This window comes from Protopterus annectens, chromosome 14.part0, assembly GCF_019279795.1.
Source record: "Protopterus annectens isolate FY-2018-M chromosome 14.part0, PAN1.0, whole genome shotgun sequence".
Lineage (NCBI taxonomy): Eukaryota > Metazoa > Chordata > Ceratodontiformes > Protopteridae > Protopterus > Protopterus annectens.
The window spans coordinates 1,010,075,424-1,010,099,635 of record NC_056748.1 but is presented as its reverse complement, the minus strand read 5'-3'; the positions used below and the strand labels follow the sequence as shown (position 1 = coordinate 1,010,099,635).

At 38.5% G+C, this 24,212-nt stretch overlaps 1 protein-coding gene across 3 annotated transcripts in view; it reads right to left on the bottom strand.

The window, feature by feature from the left end:
• INPP5A (inositol polyphosphate-5-phosphatase A) overlaps positions 1 to 24,212 on the bottom strand; it is a 3,411,481-nt gene that overhangs the window by 3,260,761 nt on the left and 126,508 nt on the right. The gene's annotated exons all lie outside the window — the stretch shown is intronic.

The window sequence follows — 24,212 nt, the reverse complement described above, 5'->3', positions numbered from 1 at the left end:
TGGTGGCTGCAAAATAAGATCGCCCAGAAAAAAAAGTGTAATGAATGTTCTGCTTACCCACAATGAGCTGCATAATGGAGAGGGTTTTCTTGAAGTTCATTACTGATAATAAACAGCCTGCTTCTGTGGTGTACAAGTTACTCTTGCATTTTGTCTCTAATATAGCTCTCTGAGTTTCAGAAGCGTAGCTAGGTTTGGGTGGCGGGGGCAACCACCCTGTGTACAAAGTGCTATTCTTCACAAATGGCAGATGCTGATTGTGCTTTGGTGAATTTTGGTAATGCATTTGTGGTCTGAGCTGAATTCTTTAGCATTCCATATATAGCATAAACTGTAGTAGTTTACTACAGTTTACAATGGCAGAAAAGCTATTTTTAACCATCTGCAGTCTGAACTGAAGATCTTTAGCACTTCATGTGTGGCATAAACTGTAGCAGATTGGAGGTCACCAGAATAACTAGATACACCTCTGCTAAGTTTGTGCACCTTTGTGACAAATCATATTCAGGAAGTTTGAAAAATCTAAAAATCATTTGAAGACTACAAGTCGTGCACAAACAACACTGGTATGCCACATCTGTACACTGTTTGGAATGCAATTTTAAAAGATTAGATAAGGTAATACACTGCATACTGACAAAACACCATCTTTTACCGAGGATTTCATCTGACATGAATGAGCACAGTCTTTCTTCCTATGTCACCAACTACAGATCTGATAATACCACAAGATGAAAACTTTATGGGCAACTCCCACATAATTTTTGATATTTTATGTAGATTTGGAAATAGGTCATAAGTTGAATACCCTCATAACTTTAAAAAGTTTGCAAAAATGTTTTGTTTTACATACAAACAAAAACTGCCTCACTTTCATAAGCAAGGACTGTCTTAATAAGGTCAGTAAGCCTTCTAATATGTTTATATACGCTTCTTATACTCCAGGGCTGAAACAACTATTATTTAATTGCCTTCATTTGCTGACTGGGGAAGTCTGACTGGGTGTAAAATCCATTTCCAATAGAGGTCCGATGAGAAGAATTCTACTAATGCAATGTAATACAAGAAACAATGTCAAGTGTCACAGGTAAACTAAACATTAGTGTTATATGTGGCTGTGCAGTATTAGAAAATGGTACATTTGAGCATACTGAACTCACTTTACATACCACTGACAGACAGGAGAGTTTTACAGCCTTCTGTGTATATTCAAGTGCAAATGTTAACATTGTAAACATGTGTAGACATTTGGCATGCCCCAGTGCCAGCATTAGAAGGACTCATTTCATACATCAAATTAAAAGTATGGCTGGCTGTTTAAATAATCATGTGCAATTGCAAGAATATCTAACGCTGTTACTTTGGAAACCATATGAAATATTGGGACCTGCTTTAGTAAGTCCCGTAATGCTGAGACTAAGTGGCCAAAAAAAAGAGCCTTAGATACAGTACGTCAAGAGGATCATTTCTAAGAATAGTTCCTTTTCTCTGAGGTATGGCAATGAAGGAGATGGTTTATACAAGTTTGTGCCTGCCCCCCCCCCCCAAAAAAAAAAAAGAGTGATTCTCGATATTTGCTTCTCTCATGCAGCTTGGGTGTGTTTTTCATGGGCCTGCACTCAGTGTTATGAGTAACAGCATTTCAGTAGGGAGACGTTACATTTGCTTTGTCAGTGTAATCTTGGGTGACTGACTCAATATTTAAATATGCTTTAGGAATGTATATATCTAACTATATATACACACACACACACACACACACTTATTTTACTGTCCCATACATATACTGTAAACACATTACTAATTCTCAACTCTGCTTGGTGTATTCAGAGTTTATTCATGTACTTGATGTAATAACTGTGCACATAATATGGGTATCTATTTATAATCCTAACACATCATTATTTGTATTGTAATTGTACTACCCTTGGGCTGACATAGTGATTGAGAGTAGAATTAGTCCAATATCTTGATTAAGAATTAATTAAATAAGGCTTTGTGACACAAGTACAAAAACCAAATGTACTCTGGGTGGTGGTTAATTCTCAGCTACTTGCCAACTATGCACATATGGTTGGTGTACAGATCTGGGTTTATATAGAATTTCACAAATCTGATACCTAAAGCAGCGAATCTGAAGTTATGATCATGGGAATATACATACTAATTCAGGTTTGCAGTAACTTGGAAATCTCCGGATGGAGTAAGGTGTGGGGTTCTCAGTTCACCACCGCCCACGCCTTGTGCCTAATGCTTCAAAAGCCATATGGGCATGTACAATATGTATTCACAAGAAAATAGGAAATTACCGCCAAATGATTTTTTCACACACGGTTGGTATTTTTTTCAAAATATCTAAGGTATGGAAAGAAAATGAATTAAGATCCTCCTTCCCCAATCACATGTGTTATCACCGAGTTGTTAGTGCAATGATATATTCCTCCCAAACTGTTTTCATCTATCAACCTGCTTTCCTAATTAGAAATCCAAAATGTATCATTATAAAATCAGTATTAAAGCACTGTGTTGTGTGTACAGTGGGGGGGGGGGGTGTGAGCTGAGGTGGTGGAAACATAGTAAACCTAGCACAAGGTTCATAATTTGACTGCACTGAAGCTTGAAATGAACCGTACAAGGTTTATTAATAACATATTTTATAAATACTGTTTAATCGCAAATGCATCTACAAACTGTGAAGTGGGTTATGGCAGCAATTAAAGAGCTTGCTGAATGCAATAAGGCTTTCCAGACTTCATAATATGATTCATTTACTAACCATGAAGCATTAGCACCTCAGTATATATAGCATAATGGCAGATGTCCAGTGAGGCTTGTGCATTTATCCATGACTTTTTACAGAACATAATTATCTACTATATGTTCCCAGTTATTCTGTACGCAGACTCTGAATTTTCACTTCCTGCCAGAACAAACTACATTTGTTCGCCTGCCCTGCTTAATGTAATGGTGCCAAATTAATAATAGTTTTGCTGTGTATACAAAACATCTTGGGAAAACTAGTAAAGAAATTGTAACCTACCATAGTTTCATTTTTTAAGATCAAGATACTTTTTTCCTTTCTCTCCAAAAAGGTCTACTTAAAAATACTAACAGCATTTTCCCATCTAATTTTAAAGTGGTGCGGTTATCCTCTGACAACATTTTTTGTATCATACATCTAAGTGAGACTAAGCTTCAGACAGGCAGCTGGTTTTATTATACTCAGTAAACTTTGAAAGAGAATAACTACATAACTGCAATTCATTACGAATCGGGAACACCTGGAGTAAATGAAACACAGCAAAATACTGCACAAGCTAAGGTATTGCCATGTTTCTCTGCAGAGCACTTCATTGGTAATGCTGGCATTAGGAGAAGGCACTCTAGAAAAGCCAGTTGGACATCTGTCTCTAAACCAGACAGTTGCTGGTTCCAGTCCCAGGTAGGGGCTGTAGTCATACCTGGAAAAACTGTGAAATCTGTGGACAGCATAAGGCTGGGCCTTGTGCTGGTGAAAGTGTCCTGCTCCGTGAGTAATTTATTAAACTGAAGCCTATTCTACCAGTCCTGCTGCAAGGGTTGTCTTAAGTCTCAGTCTACAAGTAAAAGAAGTAAAGGCATTATTCACTAGACAGAAGGGAATTCCCTTGGCATACTGGCCAATAATCCTTCCAATGAAATTATGCGGAGGACTGCATTACTAGATGCAGACACAGCAATCGTTTCACTCACAGTTTTAACCACTACATTTAAAATGCTTTGAGATGACAAGTAAAAATATGACTGTTTTTGTCTGTTAGTTAACTTAACTACATGTACCCGGTTATCAGAAATGACTCTCTCCACCAAATACCTAAGACATCATGGGTCTTTCAGTACTTTATAACTGCAGTCAAAGTTCAGACAACGCATGCATAATACTAACCTCAAATTCACTAACCATTTTCCAAATTATTACACAACCCATGAATCTTGTTTGACAATTTAACTTTCTTATTGTACAGACTCGTTTTATATTATTAATTTTTGATTCAGTACAGGGTCAGTTCAGTTCTGGGTCATAGTACTGTTTACCAGCTTGATGAAGGGAGAAAAGCTTCACAGAAAAAAATAAATAAATAAAACTAGAGAAGAACGACAAAGATATACAATAGTTACACAAACAGCAACTAAACAAAAATCAAAGTAGATTATAAAAGAAAGTATAACAGCGATCATACCTCAGCCGTGGTGCATCGGCGCATACCTTTCATATTAAAATTGCCAGTAGCAGACTGGTATTTAAGACACAATACACAGGTGCTTGTGACAAGTTAAAATTCAAACAGGTGACTTGCTAGTTCTTAAAAAAATAGTGATATAACTTGAACGGCTGTATCAAGAAAAAAAAAAACAAAAGACTGGCAAAAAGATGCTTGAGGTAAAAAATTTGCTTAGCAATTAGTACTGAAATGCACTCTAGTTTTATTAATCAGAATGATAAATTGTAGCAAATTCCACAGTCAAAGGGTGACAGCTCTGGAGACCCCACTTAATACACAGAGGTCTTTTGACTTGCACAAGTGGTGTACCAGATGACATAATATTCATAACAGGAATGCTGTAGTTAAGCTTAACTCAATAGGGATAGGGAAGCAACGTTCTGACTCACAGGAGGCTCACCAACTTAAAGTAAAACATCTCCAAAGAAGAGGTGCATCATATGACATGTTAGTCACAATGACTGAACAAGTAATAGATGAGGTGCAAGTCTAGCCAGACACAACAAGTCATCAGTGCTAAGGAAGCATTTAACAGTATTCAGTGTTTTAATCCTGGTGTCAGGACTTTCTCCATGCAGTTACCATAAATTGTGAAAGGTAGTTTATTGTCTCCTCAGATGCCTAGATAATTAAACATAACTGCTGGAAAAATCCTTAAAGCCTTGACTATGGCAGAGACAACACAGTTTAAATTAGTGGTCTGGACATGTGAAAAGCTATCAGGAGAGGAGTGGAAGTAAGTGGCAGATGCCTATTCACCCATTCCAGGGGATACGTGACTCCAGGCTTAAGCTATGTGCGCAAATGAAAAATGTAGGGATACAATTTTAACAGCAGCATCTCCTTGTCACTAGGTATAGCGAGTACAGCTTAGCAGGAACAGGACTGTACCTCTGGAAAAACAGTGGGAGGACTTCAGGCACAGAACAAAAGTCTCCACACTCCCTTCATGATGAAAGCCCATGGCTGATGTTTTATGTCCTGCGTTCACATCATCAGATGCCAGGATATGTAAGAAAATAAAGTTAATGGGTCAATGTGATAATGGGAGGACTTTGTGGGTGTCAGAATATCAGGGAGCTAAAATAAACATACCAAAAATGAATAAATGCATGCATAAATAAATAAATAAATAAATAAATAAATAAATAAATAAAGGAAGCATCTGTTTGTATCCCAGTATTGTTCCGGATATTGATGTTAAACAGAACTGGCTTGTTTTCAAGTAGGAACTTGTTTCCATAAAATATTAATTTTGATGTTTCTACATGAAGAACAAGGACATCAAAACAGACAGTTTTAGTAAAACATTTTTGCATTATAAATAAGTTGCTACTGCAGAAGAGAAAAGACAGAGTCGTCAGCATACTATATCAAGAGTAAATGTAAAAGCATTGTCACATCCTAGCAACAACTGCTGCAGACAGTAACGAGCATTAGTCAGACCCAGAGGAATATCCAACTTACACAACTTAATGTCAAACAATTAATTCACCTTTTGACTTTTGTCAGGCTTGTAGACTGATAAATCAGAATACTGGATGGTAAAACTAATCTGGAGAAGTTTATGGTTTGGGTATTTATGACTTAACTCACGTGCTATGGATAAGTTCAAGAAAAGGGCAATTAGTGTGTGTATGGTAGGGGTTCATAAGTGGGGGTGGTGGAAAGAGAGTGAACCTAGAACAAAGTTCATAATCTGACTGCACTGAAGCTCGAAATGAACCACATTGGTATTGTCTAGGACTGCAGCTATTAATTTGGCTAGAGCATTAGGAGTACTGTTCCCGTGCAGAAGCCATGTTGAATATTGATATGCAGTCCACAGTGTTAACTGCCCAGCTACGTATGCATCACTCTTTCAATGACATTGACTTGATGGTAGTGGAAGGAAGCAGCAGTGAAACATTACTGCAACTCTGAAATTGCAGAGACTACACAGATCACTAGCTTTGTACAGTGCTAACACTGTAGTATTCTCAAAGCATGCAATACTGCATCTCTAAACTAAAAAAGTATGTTATTCAAAATATCCAAGATCGTCTGTGCAGTACTTAGGCCCAAACATCGCTTTCATTCTTTATTATTTCGTAAATTGCTCTACCCCAAAAATGACTAGGTGGTGACAGCCATACTAATGGAACAAGCTCTCAGTGCGTCTTTCTCCCACATTGCACCTAGTGTCCTCCAAGGTACAACACAGCCTAGGGTAAATAAATCAGTAGTTAATTTGTATACTCATTTACAATCGTAGTGCTGGGAATATCTGGTTTCTTGCTTCTGGAAACAATGTCAGTATTTATTGCTGATGTACTCTGCTTTGCACTAAATGTATGCTGCTAGAAAATCATTCATGTAACATCTAAATTGTATTTCAGACAACATAGCTTAGCAATAGGTCTTTATCTAATCTTTTTTTGCAGCTTGTAAGAAATTTCCGTACCATCTACAATACTGCTGTGATTACATTTCAAAGCTCCCTATCACATTTCTAACAGCTCACCTTCAGTATCTACTTCTAAAACTAGACACTTCACGAACATGGCATGGCAGACTCAGTCCAATGCCATTCCTTATACACAGCACAGTATGTTCTTTAGACAAATTCCACAATTGAACAGATAACAGAAACACCTTGTTGACCAAAAATCAAAGTACTTACTCATTTGTTTACAAGGTACTACAGTACCAAGTCATGCTCTTTACAAAAAAAAAATTAGTCTAACAGCTAACTGTGTCCAAAACAGTTTTATGATATGCTTAAGCCACGGTGGTACAGCGGTAGCGTTGTCGCCTCACAGCAAGAGGTTCTCCCGTTCAATTCTCGGCTGGAGCGCCTTCTGTGTGGAGTCTGCATGTCCTCCCCACGGTCAAGTGGCATTCAAAAGACATGCGTGAATGGGAGTGCCTTCGTTGAAGGTTGGGCATCAGCTGGCACCTCAGCACCGTAAAAACCTACTGCCAGTCATTAGCAGACTGAAGTTCCACTGTGGCGAATCCTAACTGGGAAAAGCCGAAAGAAGAACATTCTTAGAATGCAAAGATGAAGGCAGTAACAAACACAGAAAACTACAAAAAAAAGTTTAATTTCCTTTCTGTCATGTAGGGTGAGACTAATTTTATCCAGGAAGACCACAACCTCTACATAGTGATAAGAATGGACATTCATGATTCATGAGTCCATATATTTAAGAATACATAGTGTGGAAAACAAGTCCTATGCAGACTGCCTCAAAGTTGGAGAGGGTGTGAGAGAGAGTACTATAATAAGAGGAATGCGTCATTTGCTAGATATTATCAGTTTGACAAACTGTGGGCAGGGTTTGATGTTTATCTTTTTGACTTATATCTTTACTTTGGAGGCATTTGCATTGCGAGTCTTTCAGTATGATTTTTTTGTTCTAAATTAAATATTGAATAGGATAGTATGGCTTTTATATATGATGGGAAGGATGATTTCCATACTTTAAGTGTTGGTACAGAGAATGAGTGATCAGTTGATGCCGTCTGTTATGGAGAGTTTCTAGATTGGGGGTACAAAGGAAGGGGTAAGCTAATTCTGTAAAAGGATGAATCTCTCTCTAAAAGTCTGTCGGCAAAAAAGGAACGAGTCTGTGTTGATTGGACAATACCATAGCTAACCCCGAGTTATTAGGCTTCTGACAGTATAACACAATGACGTTTTCTTTGGAGTGAGAAAGCTATGAATCTACATATGTTAATGGAGGTAGTTTGTAAAGTCTTTAGTCTCTTTTTGAGCCAATCATCATCGGAAGCCACACTAAATGAAGAAGAAGGACTCCTTTGCCAATGGCATCTGTACCTTCTGGGAAAAGGAAGTCTGCAATTTTCATTTTTCTTTGCCAGAAGGGTCTGTTTACTATGGGTTTTATACTTTATGATATTAAAAAAACTGAGATTAGAGTCAAGCTAAATATCCAAGTATTTGTAGCACTGTATGGTTTCCATTGGGTATCTGATAGCATAGTTAGCATCCCAATTACCTGGTACTTTATCCATTCTTTGAGGGGTCACAGATACCACTATGAAAACTAAGGTGCTACCAAGTAAAATGTCATCATCATTTCACTATTTAGGTAGCACTGTGAGGTCCCCTTGTAAGAGGCTTTTGATAACTGTTGGGATGGGATTCATTTGTAAACAGCTATGTCACTGGCACAAAGAATGAGACGATGGCTGGGGAAGCCATTAGGAAATTTGTTAATACACAGGAAGAAATACAAGTCAGACAATACAGACCCTTTAAGATTTGGGAAGATAGATTACGGGGGAAATATTTGACTATTTCTACCTTGAATTATCTATTGGTGAGGAAAGTGTTGAGTTATTTTATTGCTTGGAAGAAAATTACTGCTAACTGCAGGGAGTTTAATAAAAGAGTATGACCAACTAAGCCAAAGGTGTTAGTCAGATCAATAAACAGTGACCCAGTTAGATGTTCATTATTCATGTTTTGGAACATATCAATTGGAAGAGTATAACAATGGTTGTGATGCTTTTACCTGCCCAGAAACCATGTTGATGCCCAGAAAGGATCCTGTAGGTGTAAAATTAGTCAAAGAATTGGCTACATATCACCTTTACAAGTGTTTTGTCAAGTGTTGGTAGTATGAAACTGTGAGGAAAAAAATCACTGACTTTTGAGGATTTGTGGGCTTTAGGAATGGGGTGAACTGCTGACAGTTTCCATTGGTTAAGAATAAAACTTTTAGTCAGGAAGAGGTTATAGATGTGTATAAGATGAGGGAGGATGGAATGATGACAAACTGCAAAGGGGAGACATTAGTAGGGATTTTGCTTAGAAAAGCATCCATCACTTTTGATTTGACCCTCCAGAAAAAGAGGAAAGCAAAGTGAAGAAAATATGAAATTGTTAAAATATATGGTGTAAAAGAGATGAGTGAATGTGAGGAGAGCTCATTCAGAAAGTCCTGAAGGATATGGATCCTGATTACTGTAGACAGTGAATCTTTTTTTTTTTCAATGATCTTTAAGGGGATGCTCTCTACTACAAGACTGTCGACAGCAACATATAAAATACATGCAAAAACGAATTTGCTGTAATCTAATCACAGATGATCTCTAGCAATTCTTAAAGAAACAACATATTAAATGCAGTTATTCCACCGCTTTTCTTAATGTATGAAAAAAAGCAATGGGTATAACAGCCTTATTTCTTGTGGGAAAATCTACACTCAAAAATATGAAGGCATAAGTTCCACAATGCAAAGCCAGTTCCTCCACCTTTGTTTTAGTATGTGGCAGGATAAAGGAATCTGCATAGAAGTAGAAAGGATGAGGGAGGCAGCAGAGGTAGCACAACGTTTACGTAGAGATAAAAAGCAATTGCCTTAGGTGTTAAGACTTTCTTTAAATCCCCCAGTAGATAAACATTAAATATTGCACTCACTAAGGTTTGAAGCAGTTTGCAGAGAAGCTCTTAAGTTTCCTCTTTGGCCACACCCTTGGGGCAAAGTAGGCCTATTGCAACCAAACAAAATGGATTCCACAGTATTCAGTAATGGCTTACGTTTATCTAAAAAACATTTCAAATGAAAAGAGAACACTATCACAACAAGCAAAAAATAACTGAAGAACTCTGGTAAAAATGCTACAAAAAGCATAGAGAGAAGACTCAACAGCCGCATCTTTGAAACTTGAGGTGTGCAGCATGGTTTTGTCTGAATACCTGTCAAGCAGGATCATCTGAAAATCGCATTGAAACATTCAAATCATTACAGGCCATACATTTTTTTTCAACATCTGTGCTAAAATCTGGTGTTTTAGTTGCAGCATGCAAGTCCATTAAGACTGCATATTTTGTATTTAATCTCTCCAAGAAAAAACACAGTATTGTGTATGAAACAGGGTTAATTTAATATGTACAAGAGAGATTCAATAGGTCAGTGTGACAAAGCATTTTAATGTTCAGCATATCATTAATATCACTGATCAAAAAACATAAAGCAGGTTAAGAGATACAAGACTTGCATTCTATACCATATGAAAATTGGAACAGACTTTTTCTGTGCCGTTTCTGTACCGTTAATTGATACTACTTCAGCGCAAGTCATTAGCAACATCCTATGTAGTAATTTAAAGAGTTAAGTGAAAGAGGTGGTAAAACCAGGTACAAAAAAAAATAGGGTCGCAGTTCCAAATCCTTTGTGCCTAGCCACAAAAGGTAGCTATGGCTAAGTGCAAGGCAAAATGGCTGATCAAGATATAAAAAAAAAAAAACGGCATAAGCAAATACTTGGTCAGCAGTACACTGACAACACTAGCCCTGTGAATAGCTTATTTGCCCCTTGCCTCCAGTACTGGGTGGGGTATGCATAACTAGCAGACCACAGTCAGCATGATTAAACAGCTTAAATGTTCAAGAACCACATCTAATATTGCACAAGTAAAGCTAATCATTGTTTTACCTGGTCAAGTACCTGGTCTAGTAAATATTTTTCTTTTCTGTGCAGAAGATTCAAGAAATCCTTTCCCTAATGCCAGCAGTTTATTATTTCACACCTCATTAGTCAGAGATTTAGCAGGTGTGAATGAGCTAAAGATGAATGTGAACCCCTGTATAGCTTAACACTGTACAATGAAATATAAGAAAACTACATATCTGAACAATGTGCAGACAAATTTAATTTATATTGCCGTTGTTGCTCTACCCAACTACAGTAACTTAAATTACCCTACAATTCGATGAAGTCTGCAATGGAAAAAGCCCCCAGCTTAACATCAATGGTCTATTAGACTGTTGGTGATAATGGCATGCTGAGTGAGAAATGGGTGTGGCAAGTCAACATGTGACATTATGCAAAGTCCATCATTAAATATTCATGAGCCTATCCCAGCACTTAGTGAGTATAAAAGTCAGTGAAACTAATCCTGAAAGATGTACCAGCCTATTTCAGGAAGTCAGCACACACTCTTTTACACAAGACGCACAGGTAATTTTGCAGAACACTTTTTCAATGTTTTTGAGATGTAGGAAGAAACTGAAACATCTGAGAAAGAAAAAGAACTTGACCACAAGGCAGAGATGCAGACAATGGGCAGAAGGTAATACAGTCAAGAATGTAAATGGAAAACCACACAATGTGTGATACATAGATAGATAAGCAGCTAGATATATAGTGCTAAAAAGTAAACCACTATGCCATTCAACAGCACACCAACCTCTAATAAATCCTCAAGGAGTTCCTAAACCATCATGAATTTGTTGTTTAAAATCCCATATAGTTAAATGCCATATGCAAAGAGATTTTGGAAAATGAAAATGTACGAGCCGTAAGTTTATTAGACTCATGATTGCCAAAGTGTTCACTAAGTGGGCCTTGTTCTGAGTGAATTGACAACACAAGCATAACTCCCACCTTTTTTGTCCTAATTTTAAGTTTTGGTTTCCTACTGACGTTCTTGTAGCCTTAAATATTGAGGGGGGATTCATAAAAGTTACCAGAAAGTGCAGACTATGTGTACACTTAGTATAATCTGTCTGAGTAAATAGGACAAAAATGTGGGTTTATATTAGATCAGCGAACGCTGATTGATCGACCTTATTTAAGCGAATGGTCAAAATATCGAAGTAACAGAAACCCAATTTTTTTCCTAGGGAAAGAATTTGGTTGTCCGTTTCTGTTGCTTCGGTATTTTCGGTGTTGTGGTGGAAAGTTACGGGTCGGAGTCAGGTAAGTGTGTGATTGTGTGGATGTGAGTGTTAGGGTGGGTTAGGTGAGTTAGGGCGCGGGTTAGGTATGTGTGTGATTGTGTGGACGTGAGGGTTAGGGCGGGTTTAGGGGAGTTAGGGAGTGGGTGAGGTGAGTGTGTGATAGTGATGGACCTTAGGGTTAGGGCTTGGGTTAAGGTAAGTGGATAGTTAGTGGTGTGTGCATAGTTTAGTGTAGGGTTAGGTGTCAGATTTTAGGTGTATGTGTGTGGATTTTTGTTTGTTTGGTGTGCTTGTGTTGTGTGTATGTGTTTTGGATCTGCGATTTTTTTTCCCTAGGAAAAAAAAAAAAAAAATCGCTGATTTGACAGTTCAATATTGTAAGCTTTCACTTACATAAGGTCAATCAATCAGCGTTCACTTGTTTAAGCATTCACTGATCTAATATAGACCCCAAAAATGTGGTAGGGATCTTCTTGAATACAGATCATCTGCACTTAAGTGTAGGTATTCATGAATCAGGCCCTATTTCTTACAAAACTAAATGCGCAGTAATGAACGTTTATGAATGACTAAAACATACGCTCTACAACATTAATGTAGCACTTCATCCTTAGCAGGTACTTCTCAAGTAACCCAGCAGTTTTCATACAACTAAAAAAAACAGATTCACAAGGTTAAAACAAAAAAGGACAAAGCAAGCTGTCACACCTCAAGCTTCTTCCTTCAACATAAATGAAATATGAGTCAGTATTTAATAAATGCACATCACTCAAATTCCTCAATTTTTTCCACACATAAAGAACTGTAACAAACTTCTAGTAATTAGAGATTATGCTTTCTCTCTCTCTCTCTCCATGTATACATATACACACAGATATGTATGCGTGTGTAGGTGTCATACCTCTCAACCTCTTAGAGCAAAAAATCTGGACAAAGCCTAAAATGATGGGGGGACAAATAGGGACAGATTTTAAATATTGTTCTTACAGACTTAGAAAGTTGACAGAATAATAGGTTTTGCATTAGCATGAATTTTCTAAAGGATGTGGAGTCAAACTCAAATGTTTGTCATTATTTAAGGACTTCAGTCTTTAGCTATTTGCCAGAAAGGTACAGATTTTTGGGAGGAAAACACCAAAAATCTGTACAGCTAAGAGGTATGGTAGGTGTGTGTGTGTGTGTGTGTGTGTGTGTGTATCTATATATATATATATATATATCATATTTATTTGGAAGAGTAATGTGTTTTTTCACATCATTTTAATTTCTAAAAAGAAAAAGACTTTGTGGCCAGGAAATAAAATGCATATCATCAAAGTCATTATATTTTCCAAAAATAGCACTGGTTTTCAAGCTGCAGGGAACCAGTAGATGAAAGGCACCATATGGAGAAAACACACAGGCAGTACAGTCATCAAACATCAGCTGTTTGCACTGCAGGGAAGCACGGTAGTTTGTAAAACGGTCTGTAATCCAACAGAGTACAAAAGCAGAGGTTAAACATATTTTCTGAACACAATTTAATCGCACTGCAAATGATTTAGGAGCTTTTTCGAGATGTTCTACTTTTTTAAATATTTCTGAGTGGTAGACCATGCAGCTCAATACATAGAACAACAAAACATTTCACAGCATCTTTTATTACACAAGGAAAGAGATTTCTGGAGTTTGACTAATGGCAGGGGGACGGGAAAGACCGGACAGGGGAGGAATAGAGTGAGTTGTTGAAGCCAGCATGTCCATTCTGGGGGAAGGGAGGTAGCTTGGCTCACTGCAAAGGTGCATCACCTGTAGCAAGTAGCCTAGCATGCCCACATCACATAACAAGGAGTTATTTAACTGGAACACAGTGTGCATGGTACCACAAACGCATTGCTCATGAAAGGTATAATGCAAAACATGCATGCTGCAGATAGGTAGTATAGGACAGTCTGCAGGATCCACTGCCTTTCAAGCTGTCTAAAAAATAATATGCATGACCACTGGGAAACAAAGGGCCGGAACATTTTTGCTCCAATAGGGTTATGTGAATGTGTCATGCTGGCTGCATGAAGGCAGAGTGAATAGCAGATTTTGGGGTCTTGCAATAAGAGAGAGGGTAACTAGGGTTCAATACGAAAAATTAAAAGAGCAGATATAAGCAGCACAATCAGTTCACATTATGCTATAAATAAGTACACAGTCCTTTATTATACTTCTAATATTATCTATGAGAGTGCTTTGGAGTAGATGAATTTAAAGTAAAGGAAAGCCATAATATTACAAAAATTCTTGTAGTAGCAATAGATGCATAAATTGTACCTTTAGTAACTCAGCATAAACATTCTGATTTAAAAAATGGAGCACAGCATTTAAAGTAATTTTTATGCATGCATTGAAACAAGTTTTCCTCTTCATTAAATCAAGTAGTTTTTTAAACAGTTTTTCAACTTGGTAATGGGCGTGCCTTCGTTGAAGGTTGGGTGTCGAGCTGGCACCTCGGCGTTTCGTAAAAAAATCTACTGCCAATCATTAGCGGACCGGAGTTCCGCTACGGCGACCCCTTACCGGGAAAAAGCCAAAAGACAAACAACAACAACAACAACAGTGATGCCATCCTTGTGGTTTTGGTAAAAGTGCCACGAGAACATAGTTGGGAAACAATGGAGTGCTTATTAATAAAAATAAGGCCATAATCATCTACAGGGCTGGTGCTAGCATTTTTGTGGACCCAAGTATCACATTGGGGGGACCTGGACACTTCCTGTGTAAGTACTGCCCTTTTAGGGCCACCTCTCCTAAACAACTTTTAATTTATACTGCAGAGTTTTAGGAGTAGTAAGCACATACTAAACTGTAGCTATAATGCTCTTACAGTTTAACAGGCCTGTGTACCACACTATACTGGCTCATCTCATGGAGGAACTTGACAGTGACTGGCATTTAGTTGCAATAATGATACAATACAACAACCCAATGTCCAGGACTGGCCTTAGGTGAAACAGTACCCTAGCAGCAAATGGCTATATGGCACTGACCACTACTTGCCCCCCCCCCCCAACACATGCATGATCCAGTGCTCCATTCTGTTTTCCCATCCCGGGCTCCCAACATCATGTGCATTATTTTTTCCTTCTTTTTCAAGAAACCACGGCTTTCTATATGCTGTGAATTGGATTTAACATTTTTAACAACCTTTCCATCCAATAATGACTTGAACAGAAATCATGATTAAGGAAATAAATTCGACATTCCTGTTTAGCTTTTCCTTTCTTTACATCCTTTCGATGCCTCTTACCTTGTCAAGATAGCACAGTTATAACTGTGTAGGATATAGCTAACTTAAGCCTGGAATCCCAAAACTAGTGTTATATGTGCTCTGCCATGCGTTTCAGTGCACTTTTCCAATCTTTTGAGTCACTGGAGACTTGAACAAAAATCATAAGTAAGAAAAGAATGTCAGTGTTGTTTTTTTTTTCTTTAAGAAAGACATAAGTTGTGGCCATGGCTTAATGTTCAAAGCTAACAAAATAGTAGATCACAATAAACTAACAAGACAAGACTTTTTGAGGGGATATAGAAATCCTGTCTGGGAACTCTGCCTGCCTTCCTCCCCTCTCTTTCCACAAAAAGTATACAAGTATGTATACATATATAGTATGTGTATATATATATATATATATATATATATATATATATATATATATATGTATGTGTGTGTGTATATATATATATATATATATGAGAGAGAGAGCATGCATTCTCAACCGTACTCCCCAAAGGCAGCCACTGTACATGTGCCTGATGTTTAATTGTGAGGAAAGTGAAAAAATGATTACAGTAATGTATTCTAACTTGTTGATCCTAATAGCATGATCACAGTAATGTAATCAAACTAGTTGCTCCAGACAGTACACTGCTCCTGTACAAGTTAATAGTAACTTTCTTTGCACAACTCTGAGGTCTGTGAGAAAAGTAAAAGAAACAATGACTACATTGTCAACTGACCCAACACAATCTATGATGACCCCCCCCTTGCCCACCAATGAGATTTGATTATAAGGAACATTAATGAAATAATGACCACACCCATCCCCAGGACCCCACAAAAGGTACAGCAGCCTTCCGTACACATCTGAGCAGGGCTGGTGTTAGAATGGGTGCAGCTGAGGTCAGAGACCAGCACTAAGTCTATGTTAAAATTTACTTGTACAGTCTGGAATGTGGAGGCCACTACACCCCTAGAAGCTCTAAATGTCGGAATGTTCCACGATGTGTTTTATGGCTTATTTTTAAGATATAATTACGTATTAATTGGATTTTTTTTAAAATACTATCCAGAAGAATTATTTATGTGCCCTGTATTGCTATGTGTGTGTACACAAATGAAAAATCAGTGATTTTTTTTTTATATGCACATCGACTGAATGTTCATGTTCATGGAACTGGAGGAATGCTACTTCACTTTCTGCATGTCTTTAAGCCGCTGGAGGAAACCAGAGCACATGGATAAACACACAAAGAGGCAGGGAGGACATGCAGACTCCACAGAAAAAGCTATAACCAAGAAGCCACTGTGCCACTGTAGCAATAAGCAGCTGATTTCACACACATCCTCTTCCTGCCAAACCACCAAAGATAGCCATCTATCATGCGTAAGGGCTATGCTTGTGATGGCAAGTGAAAGAAATCATGGCAAACTTGTTATTTTGAAATACATGAGAAACACAACAACACCATCCACCCCCATAAATAAGCATGGTGGCACTGCCAACGATCTTTGTCACAAAAAATGAAAGAAATTATAGCCAGCTTGTTACACTGCAGCCACCCACCAAAACACACACACACACACACACACACACACACACACACACACACACACACACACACACACAGATACATATATAACCTTACAAATTTTACACTGATTTCAGCAAATGACAATACATTGCATAACACAAGTACTGCCACAGCAGATCACTGATGGCTGTTTAGCAGTTATCAGTGGTAACTCACACCTATGACTGACCCAGAATTCCCAGAATACCACTGGTTTGACCTCATATTTTTACTTTTTCCATCATAAAATTTTTGATTTGCTGATAAATCATTTAGGATTACAGTCACAAATAGACAGAGTTTCATACTTCTTGTCAAAAAAGAAAAAAACACGTCGATGCAAAAATGTTATTCTACTAACATTTTCAGTGAATTAATTAATGTAATATTTAAAGTGTTCCTGATTCTGACCTTTTATTCTGCCATCATTTCTTGCTCAGAATTTGTGAGCAAATAAGTTGATAGTTATAGTATCTGGTGTCCTGCCAGTACTTATAAAACTCTCTGAAAGAAAAAAACATCCCTGAAAATTGAGAGCATCTACTCATTTAAAAATTCCAGGTAAACACTCAGATCAGCCACTCTGGGCTGTCAATCTCTATGGTTTATCTCATTCATATTCATTCACTGATTACTGATTTTATTTCAATAGGTCAGGTCACTACCCTGTTTGGGATAAAGCATGTAATTGGAGAATGAATGATTTTCTTTCCTTTGTCCTCCTCATTTTCCACCAACTGCAGCAAATTTTGCAAGGCTCCTATACAGTTAATTATAACTGGGGAGCCCTGCAGCCATGGGTATCTCAGGTGCCTAAAGCCAGCTATAATAATAGTTTTAGTGGAGAGATTGCCCAACAGCAGGATTTAACTAAATTAGAATACTACACATTGCCACCCAAAAACCCATCAAATCACAGGGTGGACATACAGACTTCACACAAAAAGGCAGAACAGCAGAGAACCAAACTGCGGAGCCAGGTGCTAGGAGGCAACAGTGTTCGCTAAAGAACCACTACAACATGTAGTAGGAAATGTATTTACAAGGTAATAAAAGCATCATGTATGTTGTTTAAATTGACTACTAAAACACAGTGAAATATTTCCCCCTGCATTTGTACTGTATTTCAGAGATGGTTTTCAATTATTCTTCAAAATGAAACTGGTTTAGACTGGAGTCTCTTTTGGGGTGTTTTAATGTATTCAAATAAAAATTGATGAATCCGTTTAACTTGTATTACACTGTGCTTCTAACTGTCTTTCTAAGCACCCAGCATCCCAAAGTAACATCAGAGAGAAGTGGTGTGTGCATACAAGTTCTCTCATGCATGTTTACTAATTTAATTCTCTGGAGGTAGTCATAAATGTGTTTGTTATGCTGGCATAAACCTTACTTTAGTCACAGTTAAATTAACAACTCACAAACTGAATGCAAAATTAATACATAATTAGGATTTTAAGCATCAGAAAGTATTTTTAGGAAAAGTATGTGAATTTATAAATCAGTTCCTATGAGTGTTCATTCTGCACTGCAATACTCTCTGCCCTACAACCACTAACTCAAGACTTCAAGCTCCACTTTCAGTGTACTGCTAGATTCCAGACCTTAAAGGTTATGAAGACCTAGCAGAGGACTAGAAACCATAACTGTATCAATATAGTGGCAGAAGCAACTACTGGGGCAAAGTAGCAGCTCTTCATTGTCATTACTCTAAATACTTAGAAAAATATAGTTGTGTAAGAACACGATATCACATCTCTAGAAGCACAGTTCCAAGAACATCCTCATTTTATTTCGTTTTGCAAGGAAGATGCAACAGAGTGACTTCAACTCCATTCCCACAATAGAAAGCACACTGGGGACTGAGGTTCATAGATGTAAAAGTTTATAATAAGCCAGTGGAATATTAACCATTGTAGGGTAAACAAACAAACAGTGCAACACAGGAAGAACCCTTAAAGGAGAGTTAATATTTTAGAAGTTGGTTTGGGAGATATAGACAAAGGGAAAGTTAATTTGGAAGATTTAATTAGAATATTTGTAGCATGGACTATGCTAGAGGGAAAGGAAATAGTGAGAAGTTTAAGAAAATGAAAGATAGGGGAGAAATGAGATTAGTTTGGTATAGTTCAGCCAGTGATTTCTGGAATGAATTTATGGCACCCCATCCATTCATTTAATAGAAGGTTGAACGTTGCCAGGACTTTGCGCTGTGAAATATGTAGGGAAAGCTTGTTCCATAACTGTCAGAGGCACTGACAGATACATTTATCCATCAATCAGGACTTGTCGCTAGAACTAGATCTTTGGAGTGAGTGTTAACTGAGGACATTTTTTTTTTTTTTTTAAGGAAAGGGAGGCTCTACAGAGCTAGACGGGACATAGCTTGGAAGACGAGAGCCACACCACCTTACAAGATTCTATAGGTTATACAAAATGAGGACAATGTTTTTAGTCTATTCAAATAAGAGTGATTCTTTAAATGTTAGATTTTTTTGGTTATAAAACACTGTAGTATTTTTAGATGGAAAAGCTGTTTAGAGCTATACATACCAAATGCAATGCAACAGTCTATGATGGAGTAAAGTAGAAATTAGGATAGACTTCAATCTGGGTAAGAACCAATGACAGATGAGATGAGTGAGTTGGGAGTATTTAACATTCTTCAAAATAAGTTAGGAACCCTCTCTTGCTGTACATCACTGCTACTCTTCATGACCACAAATCTAAGAGTTATACTAAAAAAAAATCTCCTTCCTTTGCAAATGAAGGGCCACAAAACTCTTCCTTCTCGGTCTCCTGAAGAGTGCTAAACCCTTGCGGAAATGCATTTAAACCAGCAACAACAGTCTCGCTACTATTTAAAAGTACTTTTTTATGCCTACAATCCTTGTACATGCATACATATATTTACATCTTAATGAGATCATTGTAATGCAATGTCTACCCATAGTATTGCTGCTACTTTTATATAAAGTCTTTGTTATTTTCTCATATTTCCCAAGCTACAGGTGAAATGGGTCTCCTGTGGATCAACCAAGTATTCCAGTTAAACACAGACAATCTATAGAAACCTACTGGAAATATGTTGATATAAGGACAGCTCATTGCCTCTGTAAGTGACTAAATCACAGAGCATGGTGCCAATCTTAGGATGTATTCCACTTGTGTGACACTGCAGGGCCAATAGGTTTGCTAAAGGTAACTAACTATACAGCATTTCTTTGCATTTAGATGAAACAATGATTAGATATGCAGTTATTAGTGTGCCCAAGGCCTTTCGTGTAGTTGTATTTAATGGGGGGGGGGGGGTATGAGATCTACCATGCAGTCATTTGCAAATTTAGTTAGCCAAAGATTATTAGCATTTTCTGCACTTAGCAGAAATAGATTCCAAATAGGAAAGGGCTTTGGGCAGAACTTGATGATGTCAAATGCTTCAACTAGGTCCAGATGGGAAATCATTCATTTATGACTGTACCGACTTTTACAGGTTGAATTTAATTTTAATGACGTAATACAAGTTTCAGAAAGGTAGCACTTATTGCTCATATCAAAAGGGTCAATCAAGCACTTTGCAGCTAGTACATTAAGGTGCACTAGCTTATATGAAAAAATATTATATAAATAGGGCACCAGATACAACCATAGGGAAGAAAGAATAAGCAATAGGAGAGGAGCATCAGTTATACAAAAGTATTGGCTAGTAGAGGAGCTGATGAACTTGTGGGAGAACCAGACTGCGTGTTTAGAAACATGAGATTACTGGAGTGACAGGGTGAAACGATAATCGGGGAGTTAGGAGGACTCCAGCCAGTGTAGTGAAAGGACAAGGTGATCCAGAGAAGAGGTGCGCTGCGGTGAGGAAGATGCAAGTCAGGGACAAGTAGAGAAGGGCAGGCAGGGATGAGGGCAGAAGGAAACAGCTATACAGGAGCAGGCAGAAACCCTGAATGGGGAAGAAAGGGGGGAGGGTTATTAAATTTGTACTTGCTATGGGGGGGGGGAGGTCAACAACAGGAAGCAGAGAGGGAGAGTGCAGGAGCAGAATGAGAGGACAGAGGAACAGGAAAGGAAATAGTATAAAAATAAGCAAGGAAAGAACGTAAGGAGTCAGGTGTGGCAGAGGCTGGAATGTAAATGACATTGAAATGGAATAAGCTAGGGCTGCTGCTGCTAATGGAACTCGGAAAGGTGCAAGTTAAAATGGTTAGGAAGACAGAGCAGTAAGTGAGCCAAAAGAGAAAAAGGAGTATGAAGAGACAGCAAGAGGAGTAATGTCCTTCTATAGGACTACTGTAGTAGTCCTTATTAAAGAAGGGATGTCCCAACTGGGCAGCATGTCACTCAACCAGTATGGATAAGCTTGAAAAAGACCTCGTTTGTACCATACATCACATTTATGTGCCTCATACAGAAAGTAGGGTATAAAAGAGACATACAGAAGCAACTGCCCAGAACTTTTTTTGCCCCCAGTTTGAACCCATTGATACTAGTTGGTTTGAACATTTTCTTGCAGTTATGAATCTTAGCAACACCAGATAAGCTCCCCATTGGGGTTATTTTTTTCTTTTTAAAAATTTACTTTCTTGATCTTGTACTTTTTTTTTATCACTACCTAGAGTTCATGTCATCCAAGAGGGGGAAAATGTCAGTTTGAGAGGCAGATTCCCTATAAGGATCATCACAAATAGTGTTTTTTTTTTTTTTTTGTTTGGGTGCTTCCCACAACCATATCTCTTGTAGCATCTGTAAGACATGTGTTTAAGACACTCAGAAGCCATTTGTCTTCCCTGGCTATTTACCTTGAAAACTGATGGCTTAGAAAGTAACCTAGAGGTTCCATGGTGAAACTCTTTAACCTAAAGATACTCCCACTTGGTAAAAAAAGAAGGCCAACCTAAAGATACTCCCGCTTGGTAAAAAAAGAAGGCAAAGAAGTCTTGGCTGGATTCTTTAGCAGTCAAGCCTCCATGGCATGTCCCTTTAGAAGCAGGTAATAGCTCTGTAGGTCATTCAGTGTTTACACTGGATTCTTCTGCTGTGACTCTGCTAGCATGGAGCCATCTTTTTGCATGTCCTCTGAGACTTTGCAGGCACCTGCAATGGATGTCAAGGGGGGACCGTGGTTGATTATCTATGAGGTTTCTAGACAGATTCCACAGAAATCGGTCGGGGAGGAAACTCCAGGTTCTCTTCTTGAATCTTGCCAAGGGTTAGAACCTCCAGTATTTGTTAGGGCCAATTTCCCCTCTAAGAAAAGACAAAAACTGAAGCATGTTTCTGTCTGTTTTATGGATCCTTAAAAGGAATGGCAGGAGTTTACTCAGGGCTTGTTCTCTGCCAATGGCCCTAAAGCCTTCTCAAGAGGTTTCAGTACCTGCTCCTCCTTGGACCTCTACCCTGTCGATATGGTTTAGGGAACCAGATTCCTTAGATGAGGATTCCCTGTCTGGTGAGGGTTCATTGTCCCATTCTTCACAGATGCCTTTACCTTCGGCTTATGGTTCTGATGATGAGGACTCTGTTAACCCTGATTCTCCTTTCAAGGAATTGCCCTTTGGGGGGCACAGTTGCTAGGATGATGGAATACTTAAGCAGGATTCTTTTCAAGTGTCAGATAGTCAGAGAAGATATTGTGAGTTGCTTCAGGTGGATACTCCTAAACTAATCCACAGTTTATCCTGTGTTGGCTGCTTTGTTAGATACTTTCATTGCTGGTTCCAAGTCTCCTGATTTACAGCCTCCTGCTCCTAAGAAACCCAATACATTCTATAAGGTTCCTAAGGATTGTCTATTTTTATTGAAATGTCTTTCTGCTGATCCTGCTGTGGTGACAGTCTCTTCTGACAAACCTTCTAAACTTTTGCCCTCTTTCAAACTTTGCCTTTTGATAAGGATACCAGCGTGATGGAGAGGATTGATAAAGTTTACACTGCTTTTACTTTGGCCTTTAGGACTCTTAATTACCAGACCAACATGACCAGGTATGGTCTGGTCTTGATTGCTCAGGCATTCAGGTTATCTCTGCCCTCCAGTATTCTGATGGCAAATCTTCTGCCTTGATCTTTTTTTTTTTGGGGGGGGGATTCTGCTTCTCCAGTAGCTTGCCACTCTATTAAGTGCAGTTATGATGCTGCTGACTCACTTCTAGGGCTGTGGCTTTTGGGTCCTTCAGGAGGCATTATTCTTAGTTTCATCGCCAGTCTCTGTCTGAGGATATTAAGGTCAAGTTGTTGGCTGCTCCTTTAGATAGTGCTCATCTTTTTGCGGCTGCTGTTTCTTACTTGTTTAAGTCTCTTCAAAAGAAAGGCAAAGCCTTGCAAGACCTTAAGCATATTTTTGTCATTCTTATCCCTAAGTTTTAGAGTAATTATCCTTCTAGATCTGCTTTTATCTGCAGCCAACCCTGCAAGGTCTCTAAGGGCAGGAAGGGTGGGAGGCGAGACCCCCCCCCCCCAAGTCTTCTCAGAATTCTGTGGCCCAAAACCCTCCTTTATCTGACAAGCCTGCTTCTCTTTAGAAATTTACCCCCCCACACACCTTTACACCAAGTTACTTTGTCCCTTTGGCTCTCCCTTTGTCTTCCAAATTGGTGTCTCATCACTTCAGACTCCTGGGTTCTTCTATTATCCATCAGGGCTACTTTATGATATGGAAATCATCACTCCTTTCTTTTTCTGGGATTCCTGAACCTCCTCCAGAGCAACCTTCTCATTTCCTGGTGGTTTTAGGGTCCCTGTTGAACAACAGGAGCAATCAACGTGTCTCCCTTTCCCAAGTGGGATGGGGTTTTTACTCCAGGATGTTCCTGGTTCCTGGAAAGGATGGTAATTGGAGACCTATTTTGAAGCTCTCCCTGCTCAACACCTTTTTCAACATAATTTCTTTTCAGATGCTTACTCTTCAAACTTGGTTTCCTCTTTTATTACCCTAGGCTTTTCTGGTGTCCTTGGATCTGGAAAGATGCTTACCTTCATATCCCTATTCACCCTCTCTTCAGGAAGTCTTTACATATCTCTGTCTTCCTCTTATTTTCAATTTTCTGCTTTGTCATTTGGCCTCTCTACTGCCCAAAGAGTATTCACAAAATGTGTAGCTCCTGGGATTGTCTTCTGCAGGCTCCAAAGCATTCAGATTTCCCCTTATCTGGATCACCTGCTTCTTCAGGTGCCTTCTCCTAGTTGACTGTTGCAAACATCTGCAGTTCACCATCTCTCTTCTTCAAAGTCTGGAGTTTACTATCAACTTCCAAAAGTTCGTCCCGACTCCTTCTCAGGATCATGTGCATCTGAGTTGGAGGATTCAGATGGTGTCAATGTTGGCTCTTCATCCACCTCCAAACATATGGTCATTGACAGCCTTCTTTTGGTCTCTTCTTCCTCTGACTGCCATGGCAGCCAATGAGTTTCTTTAGGCCTTGGGATTCATGG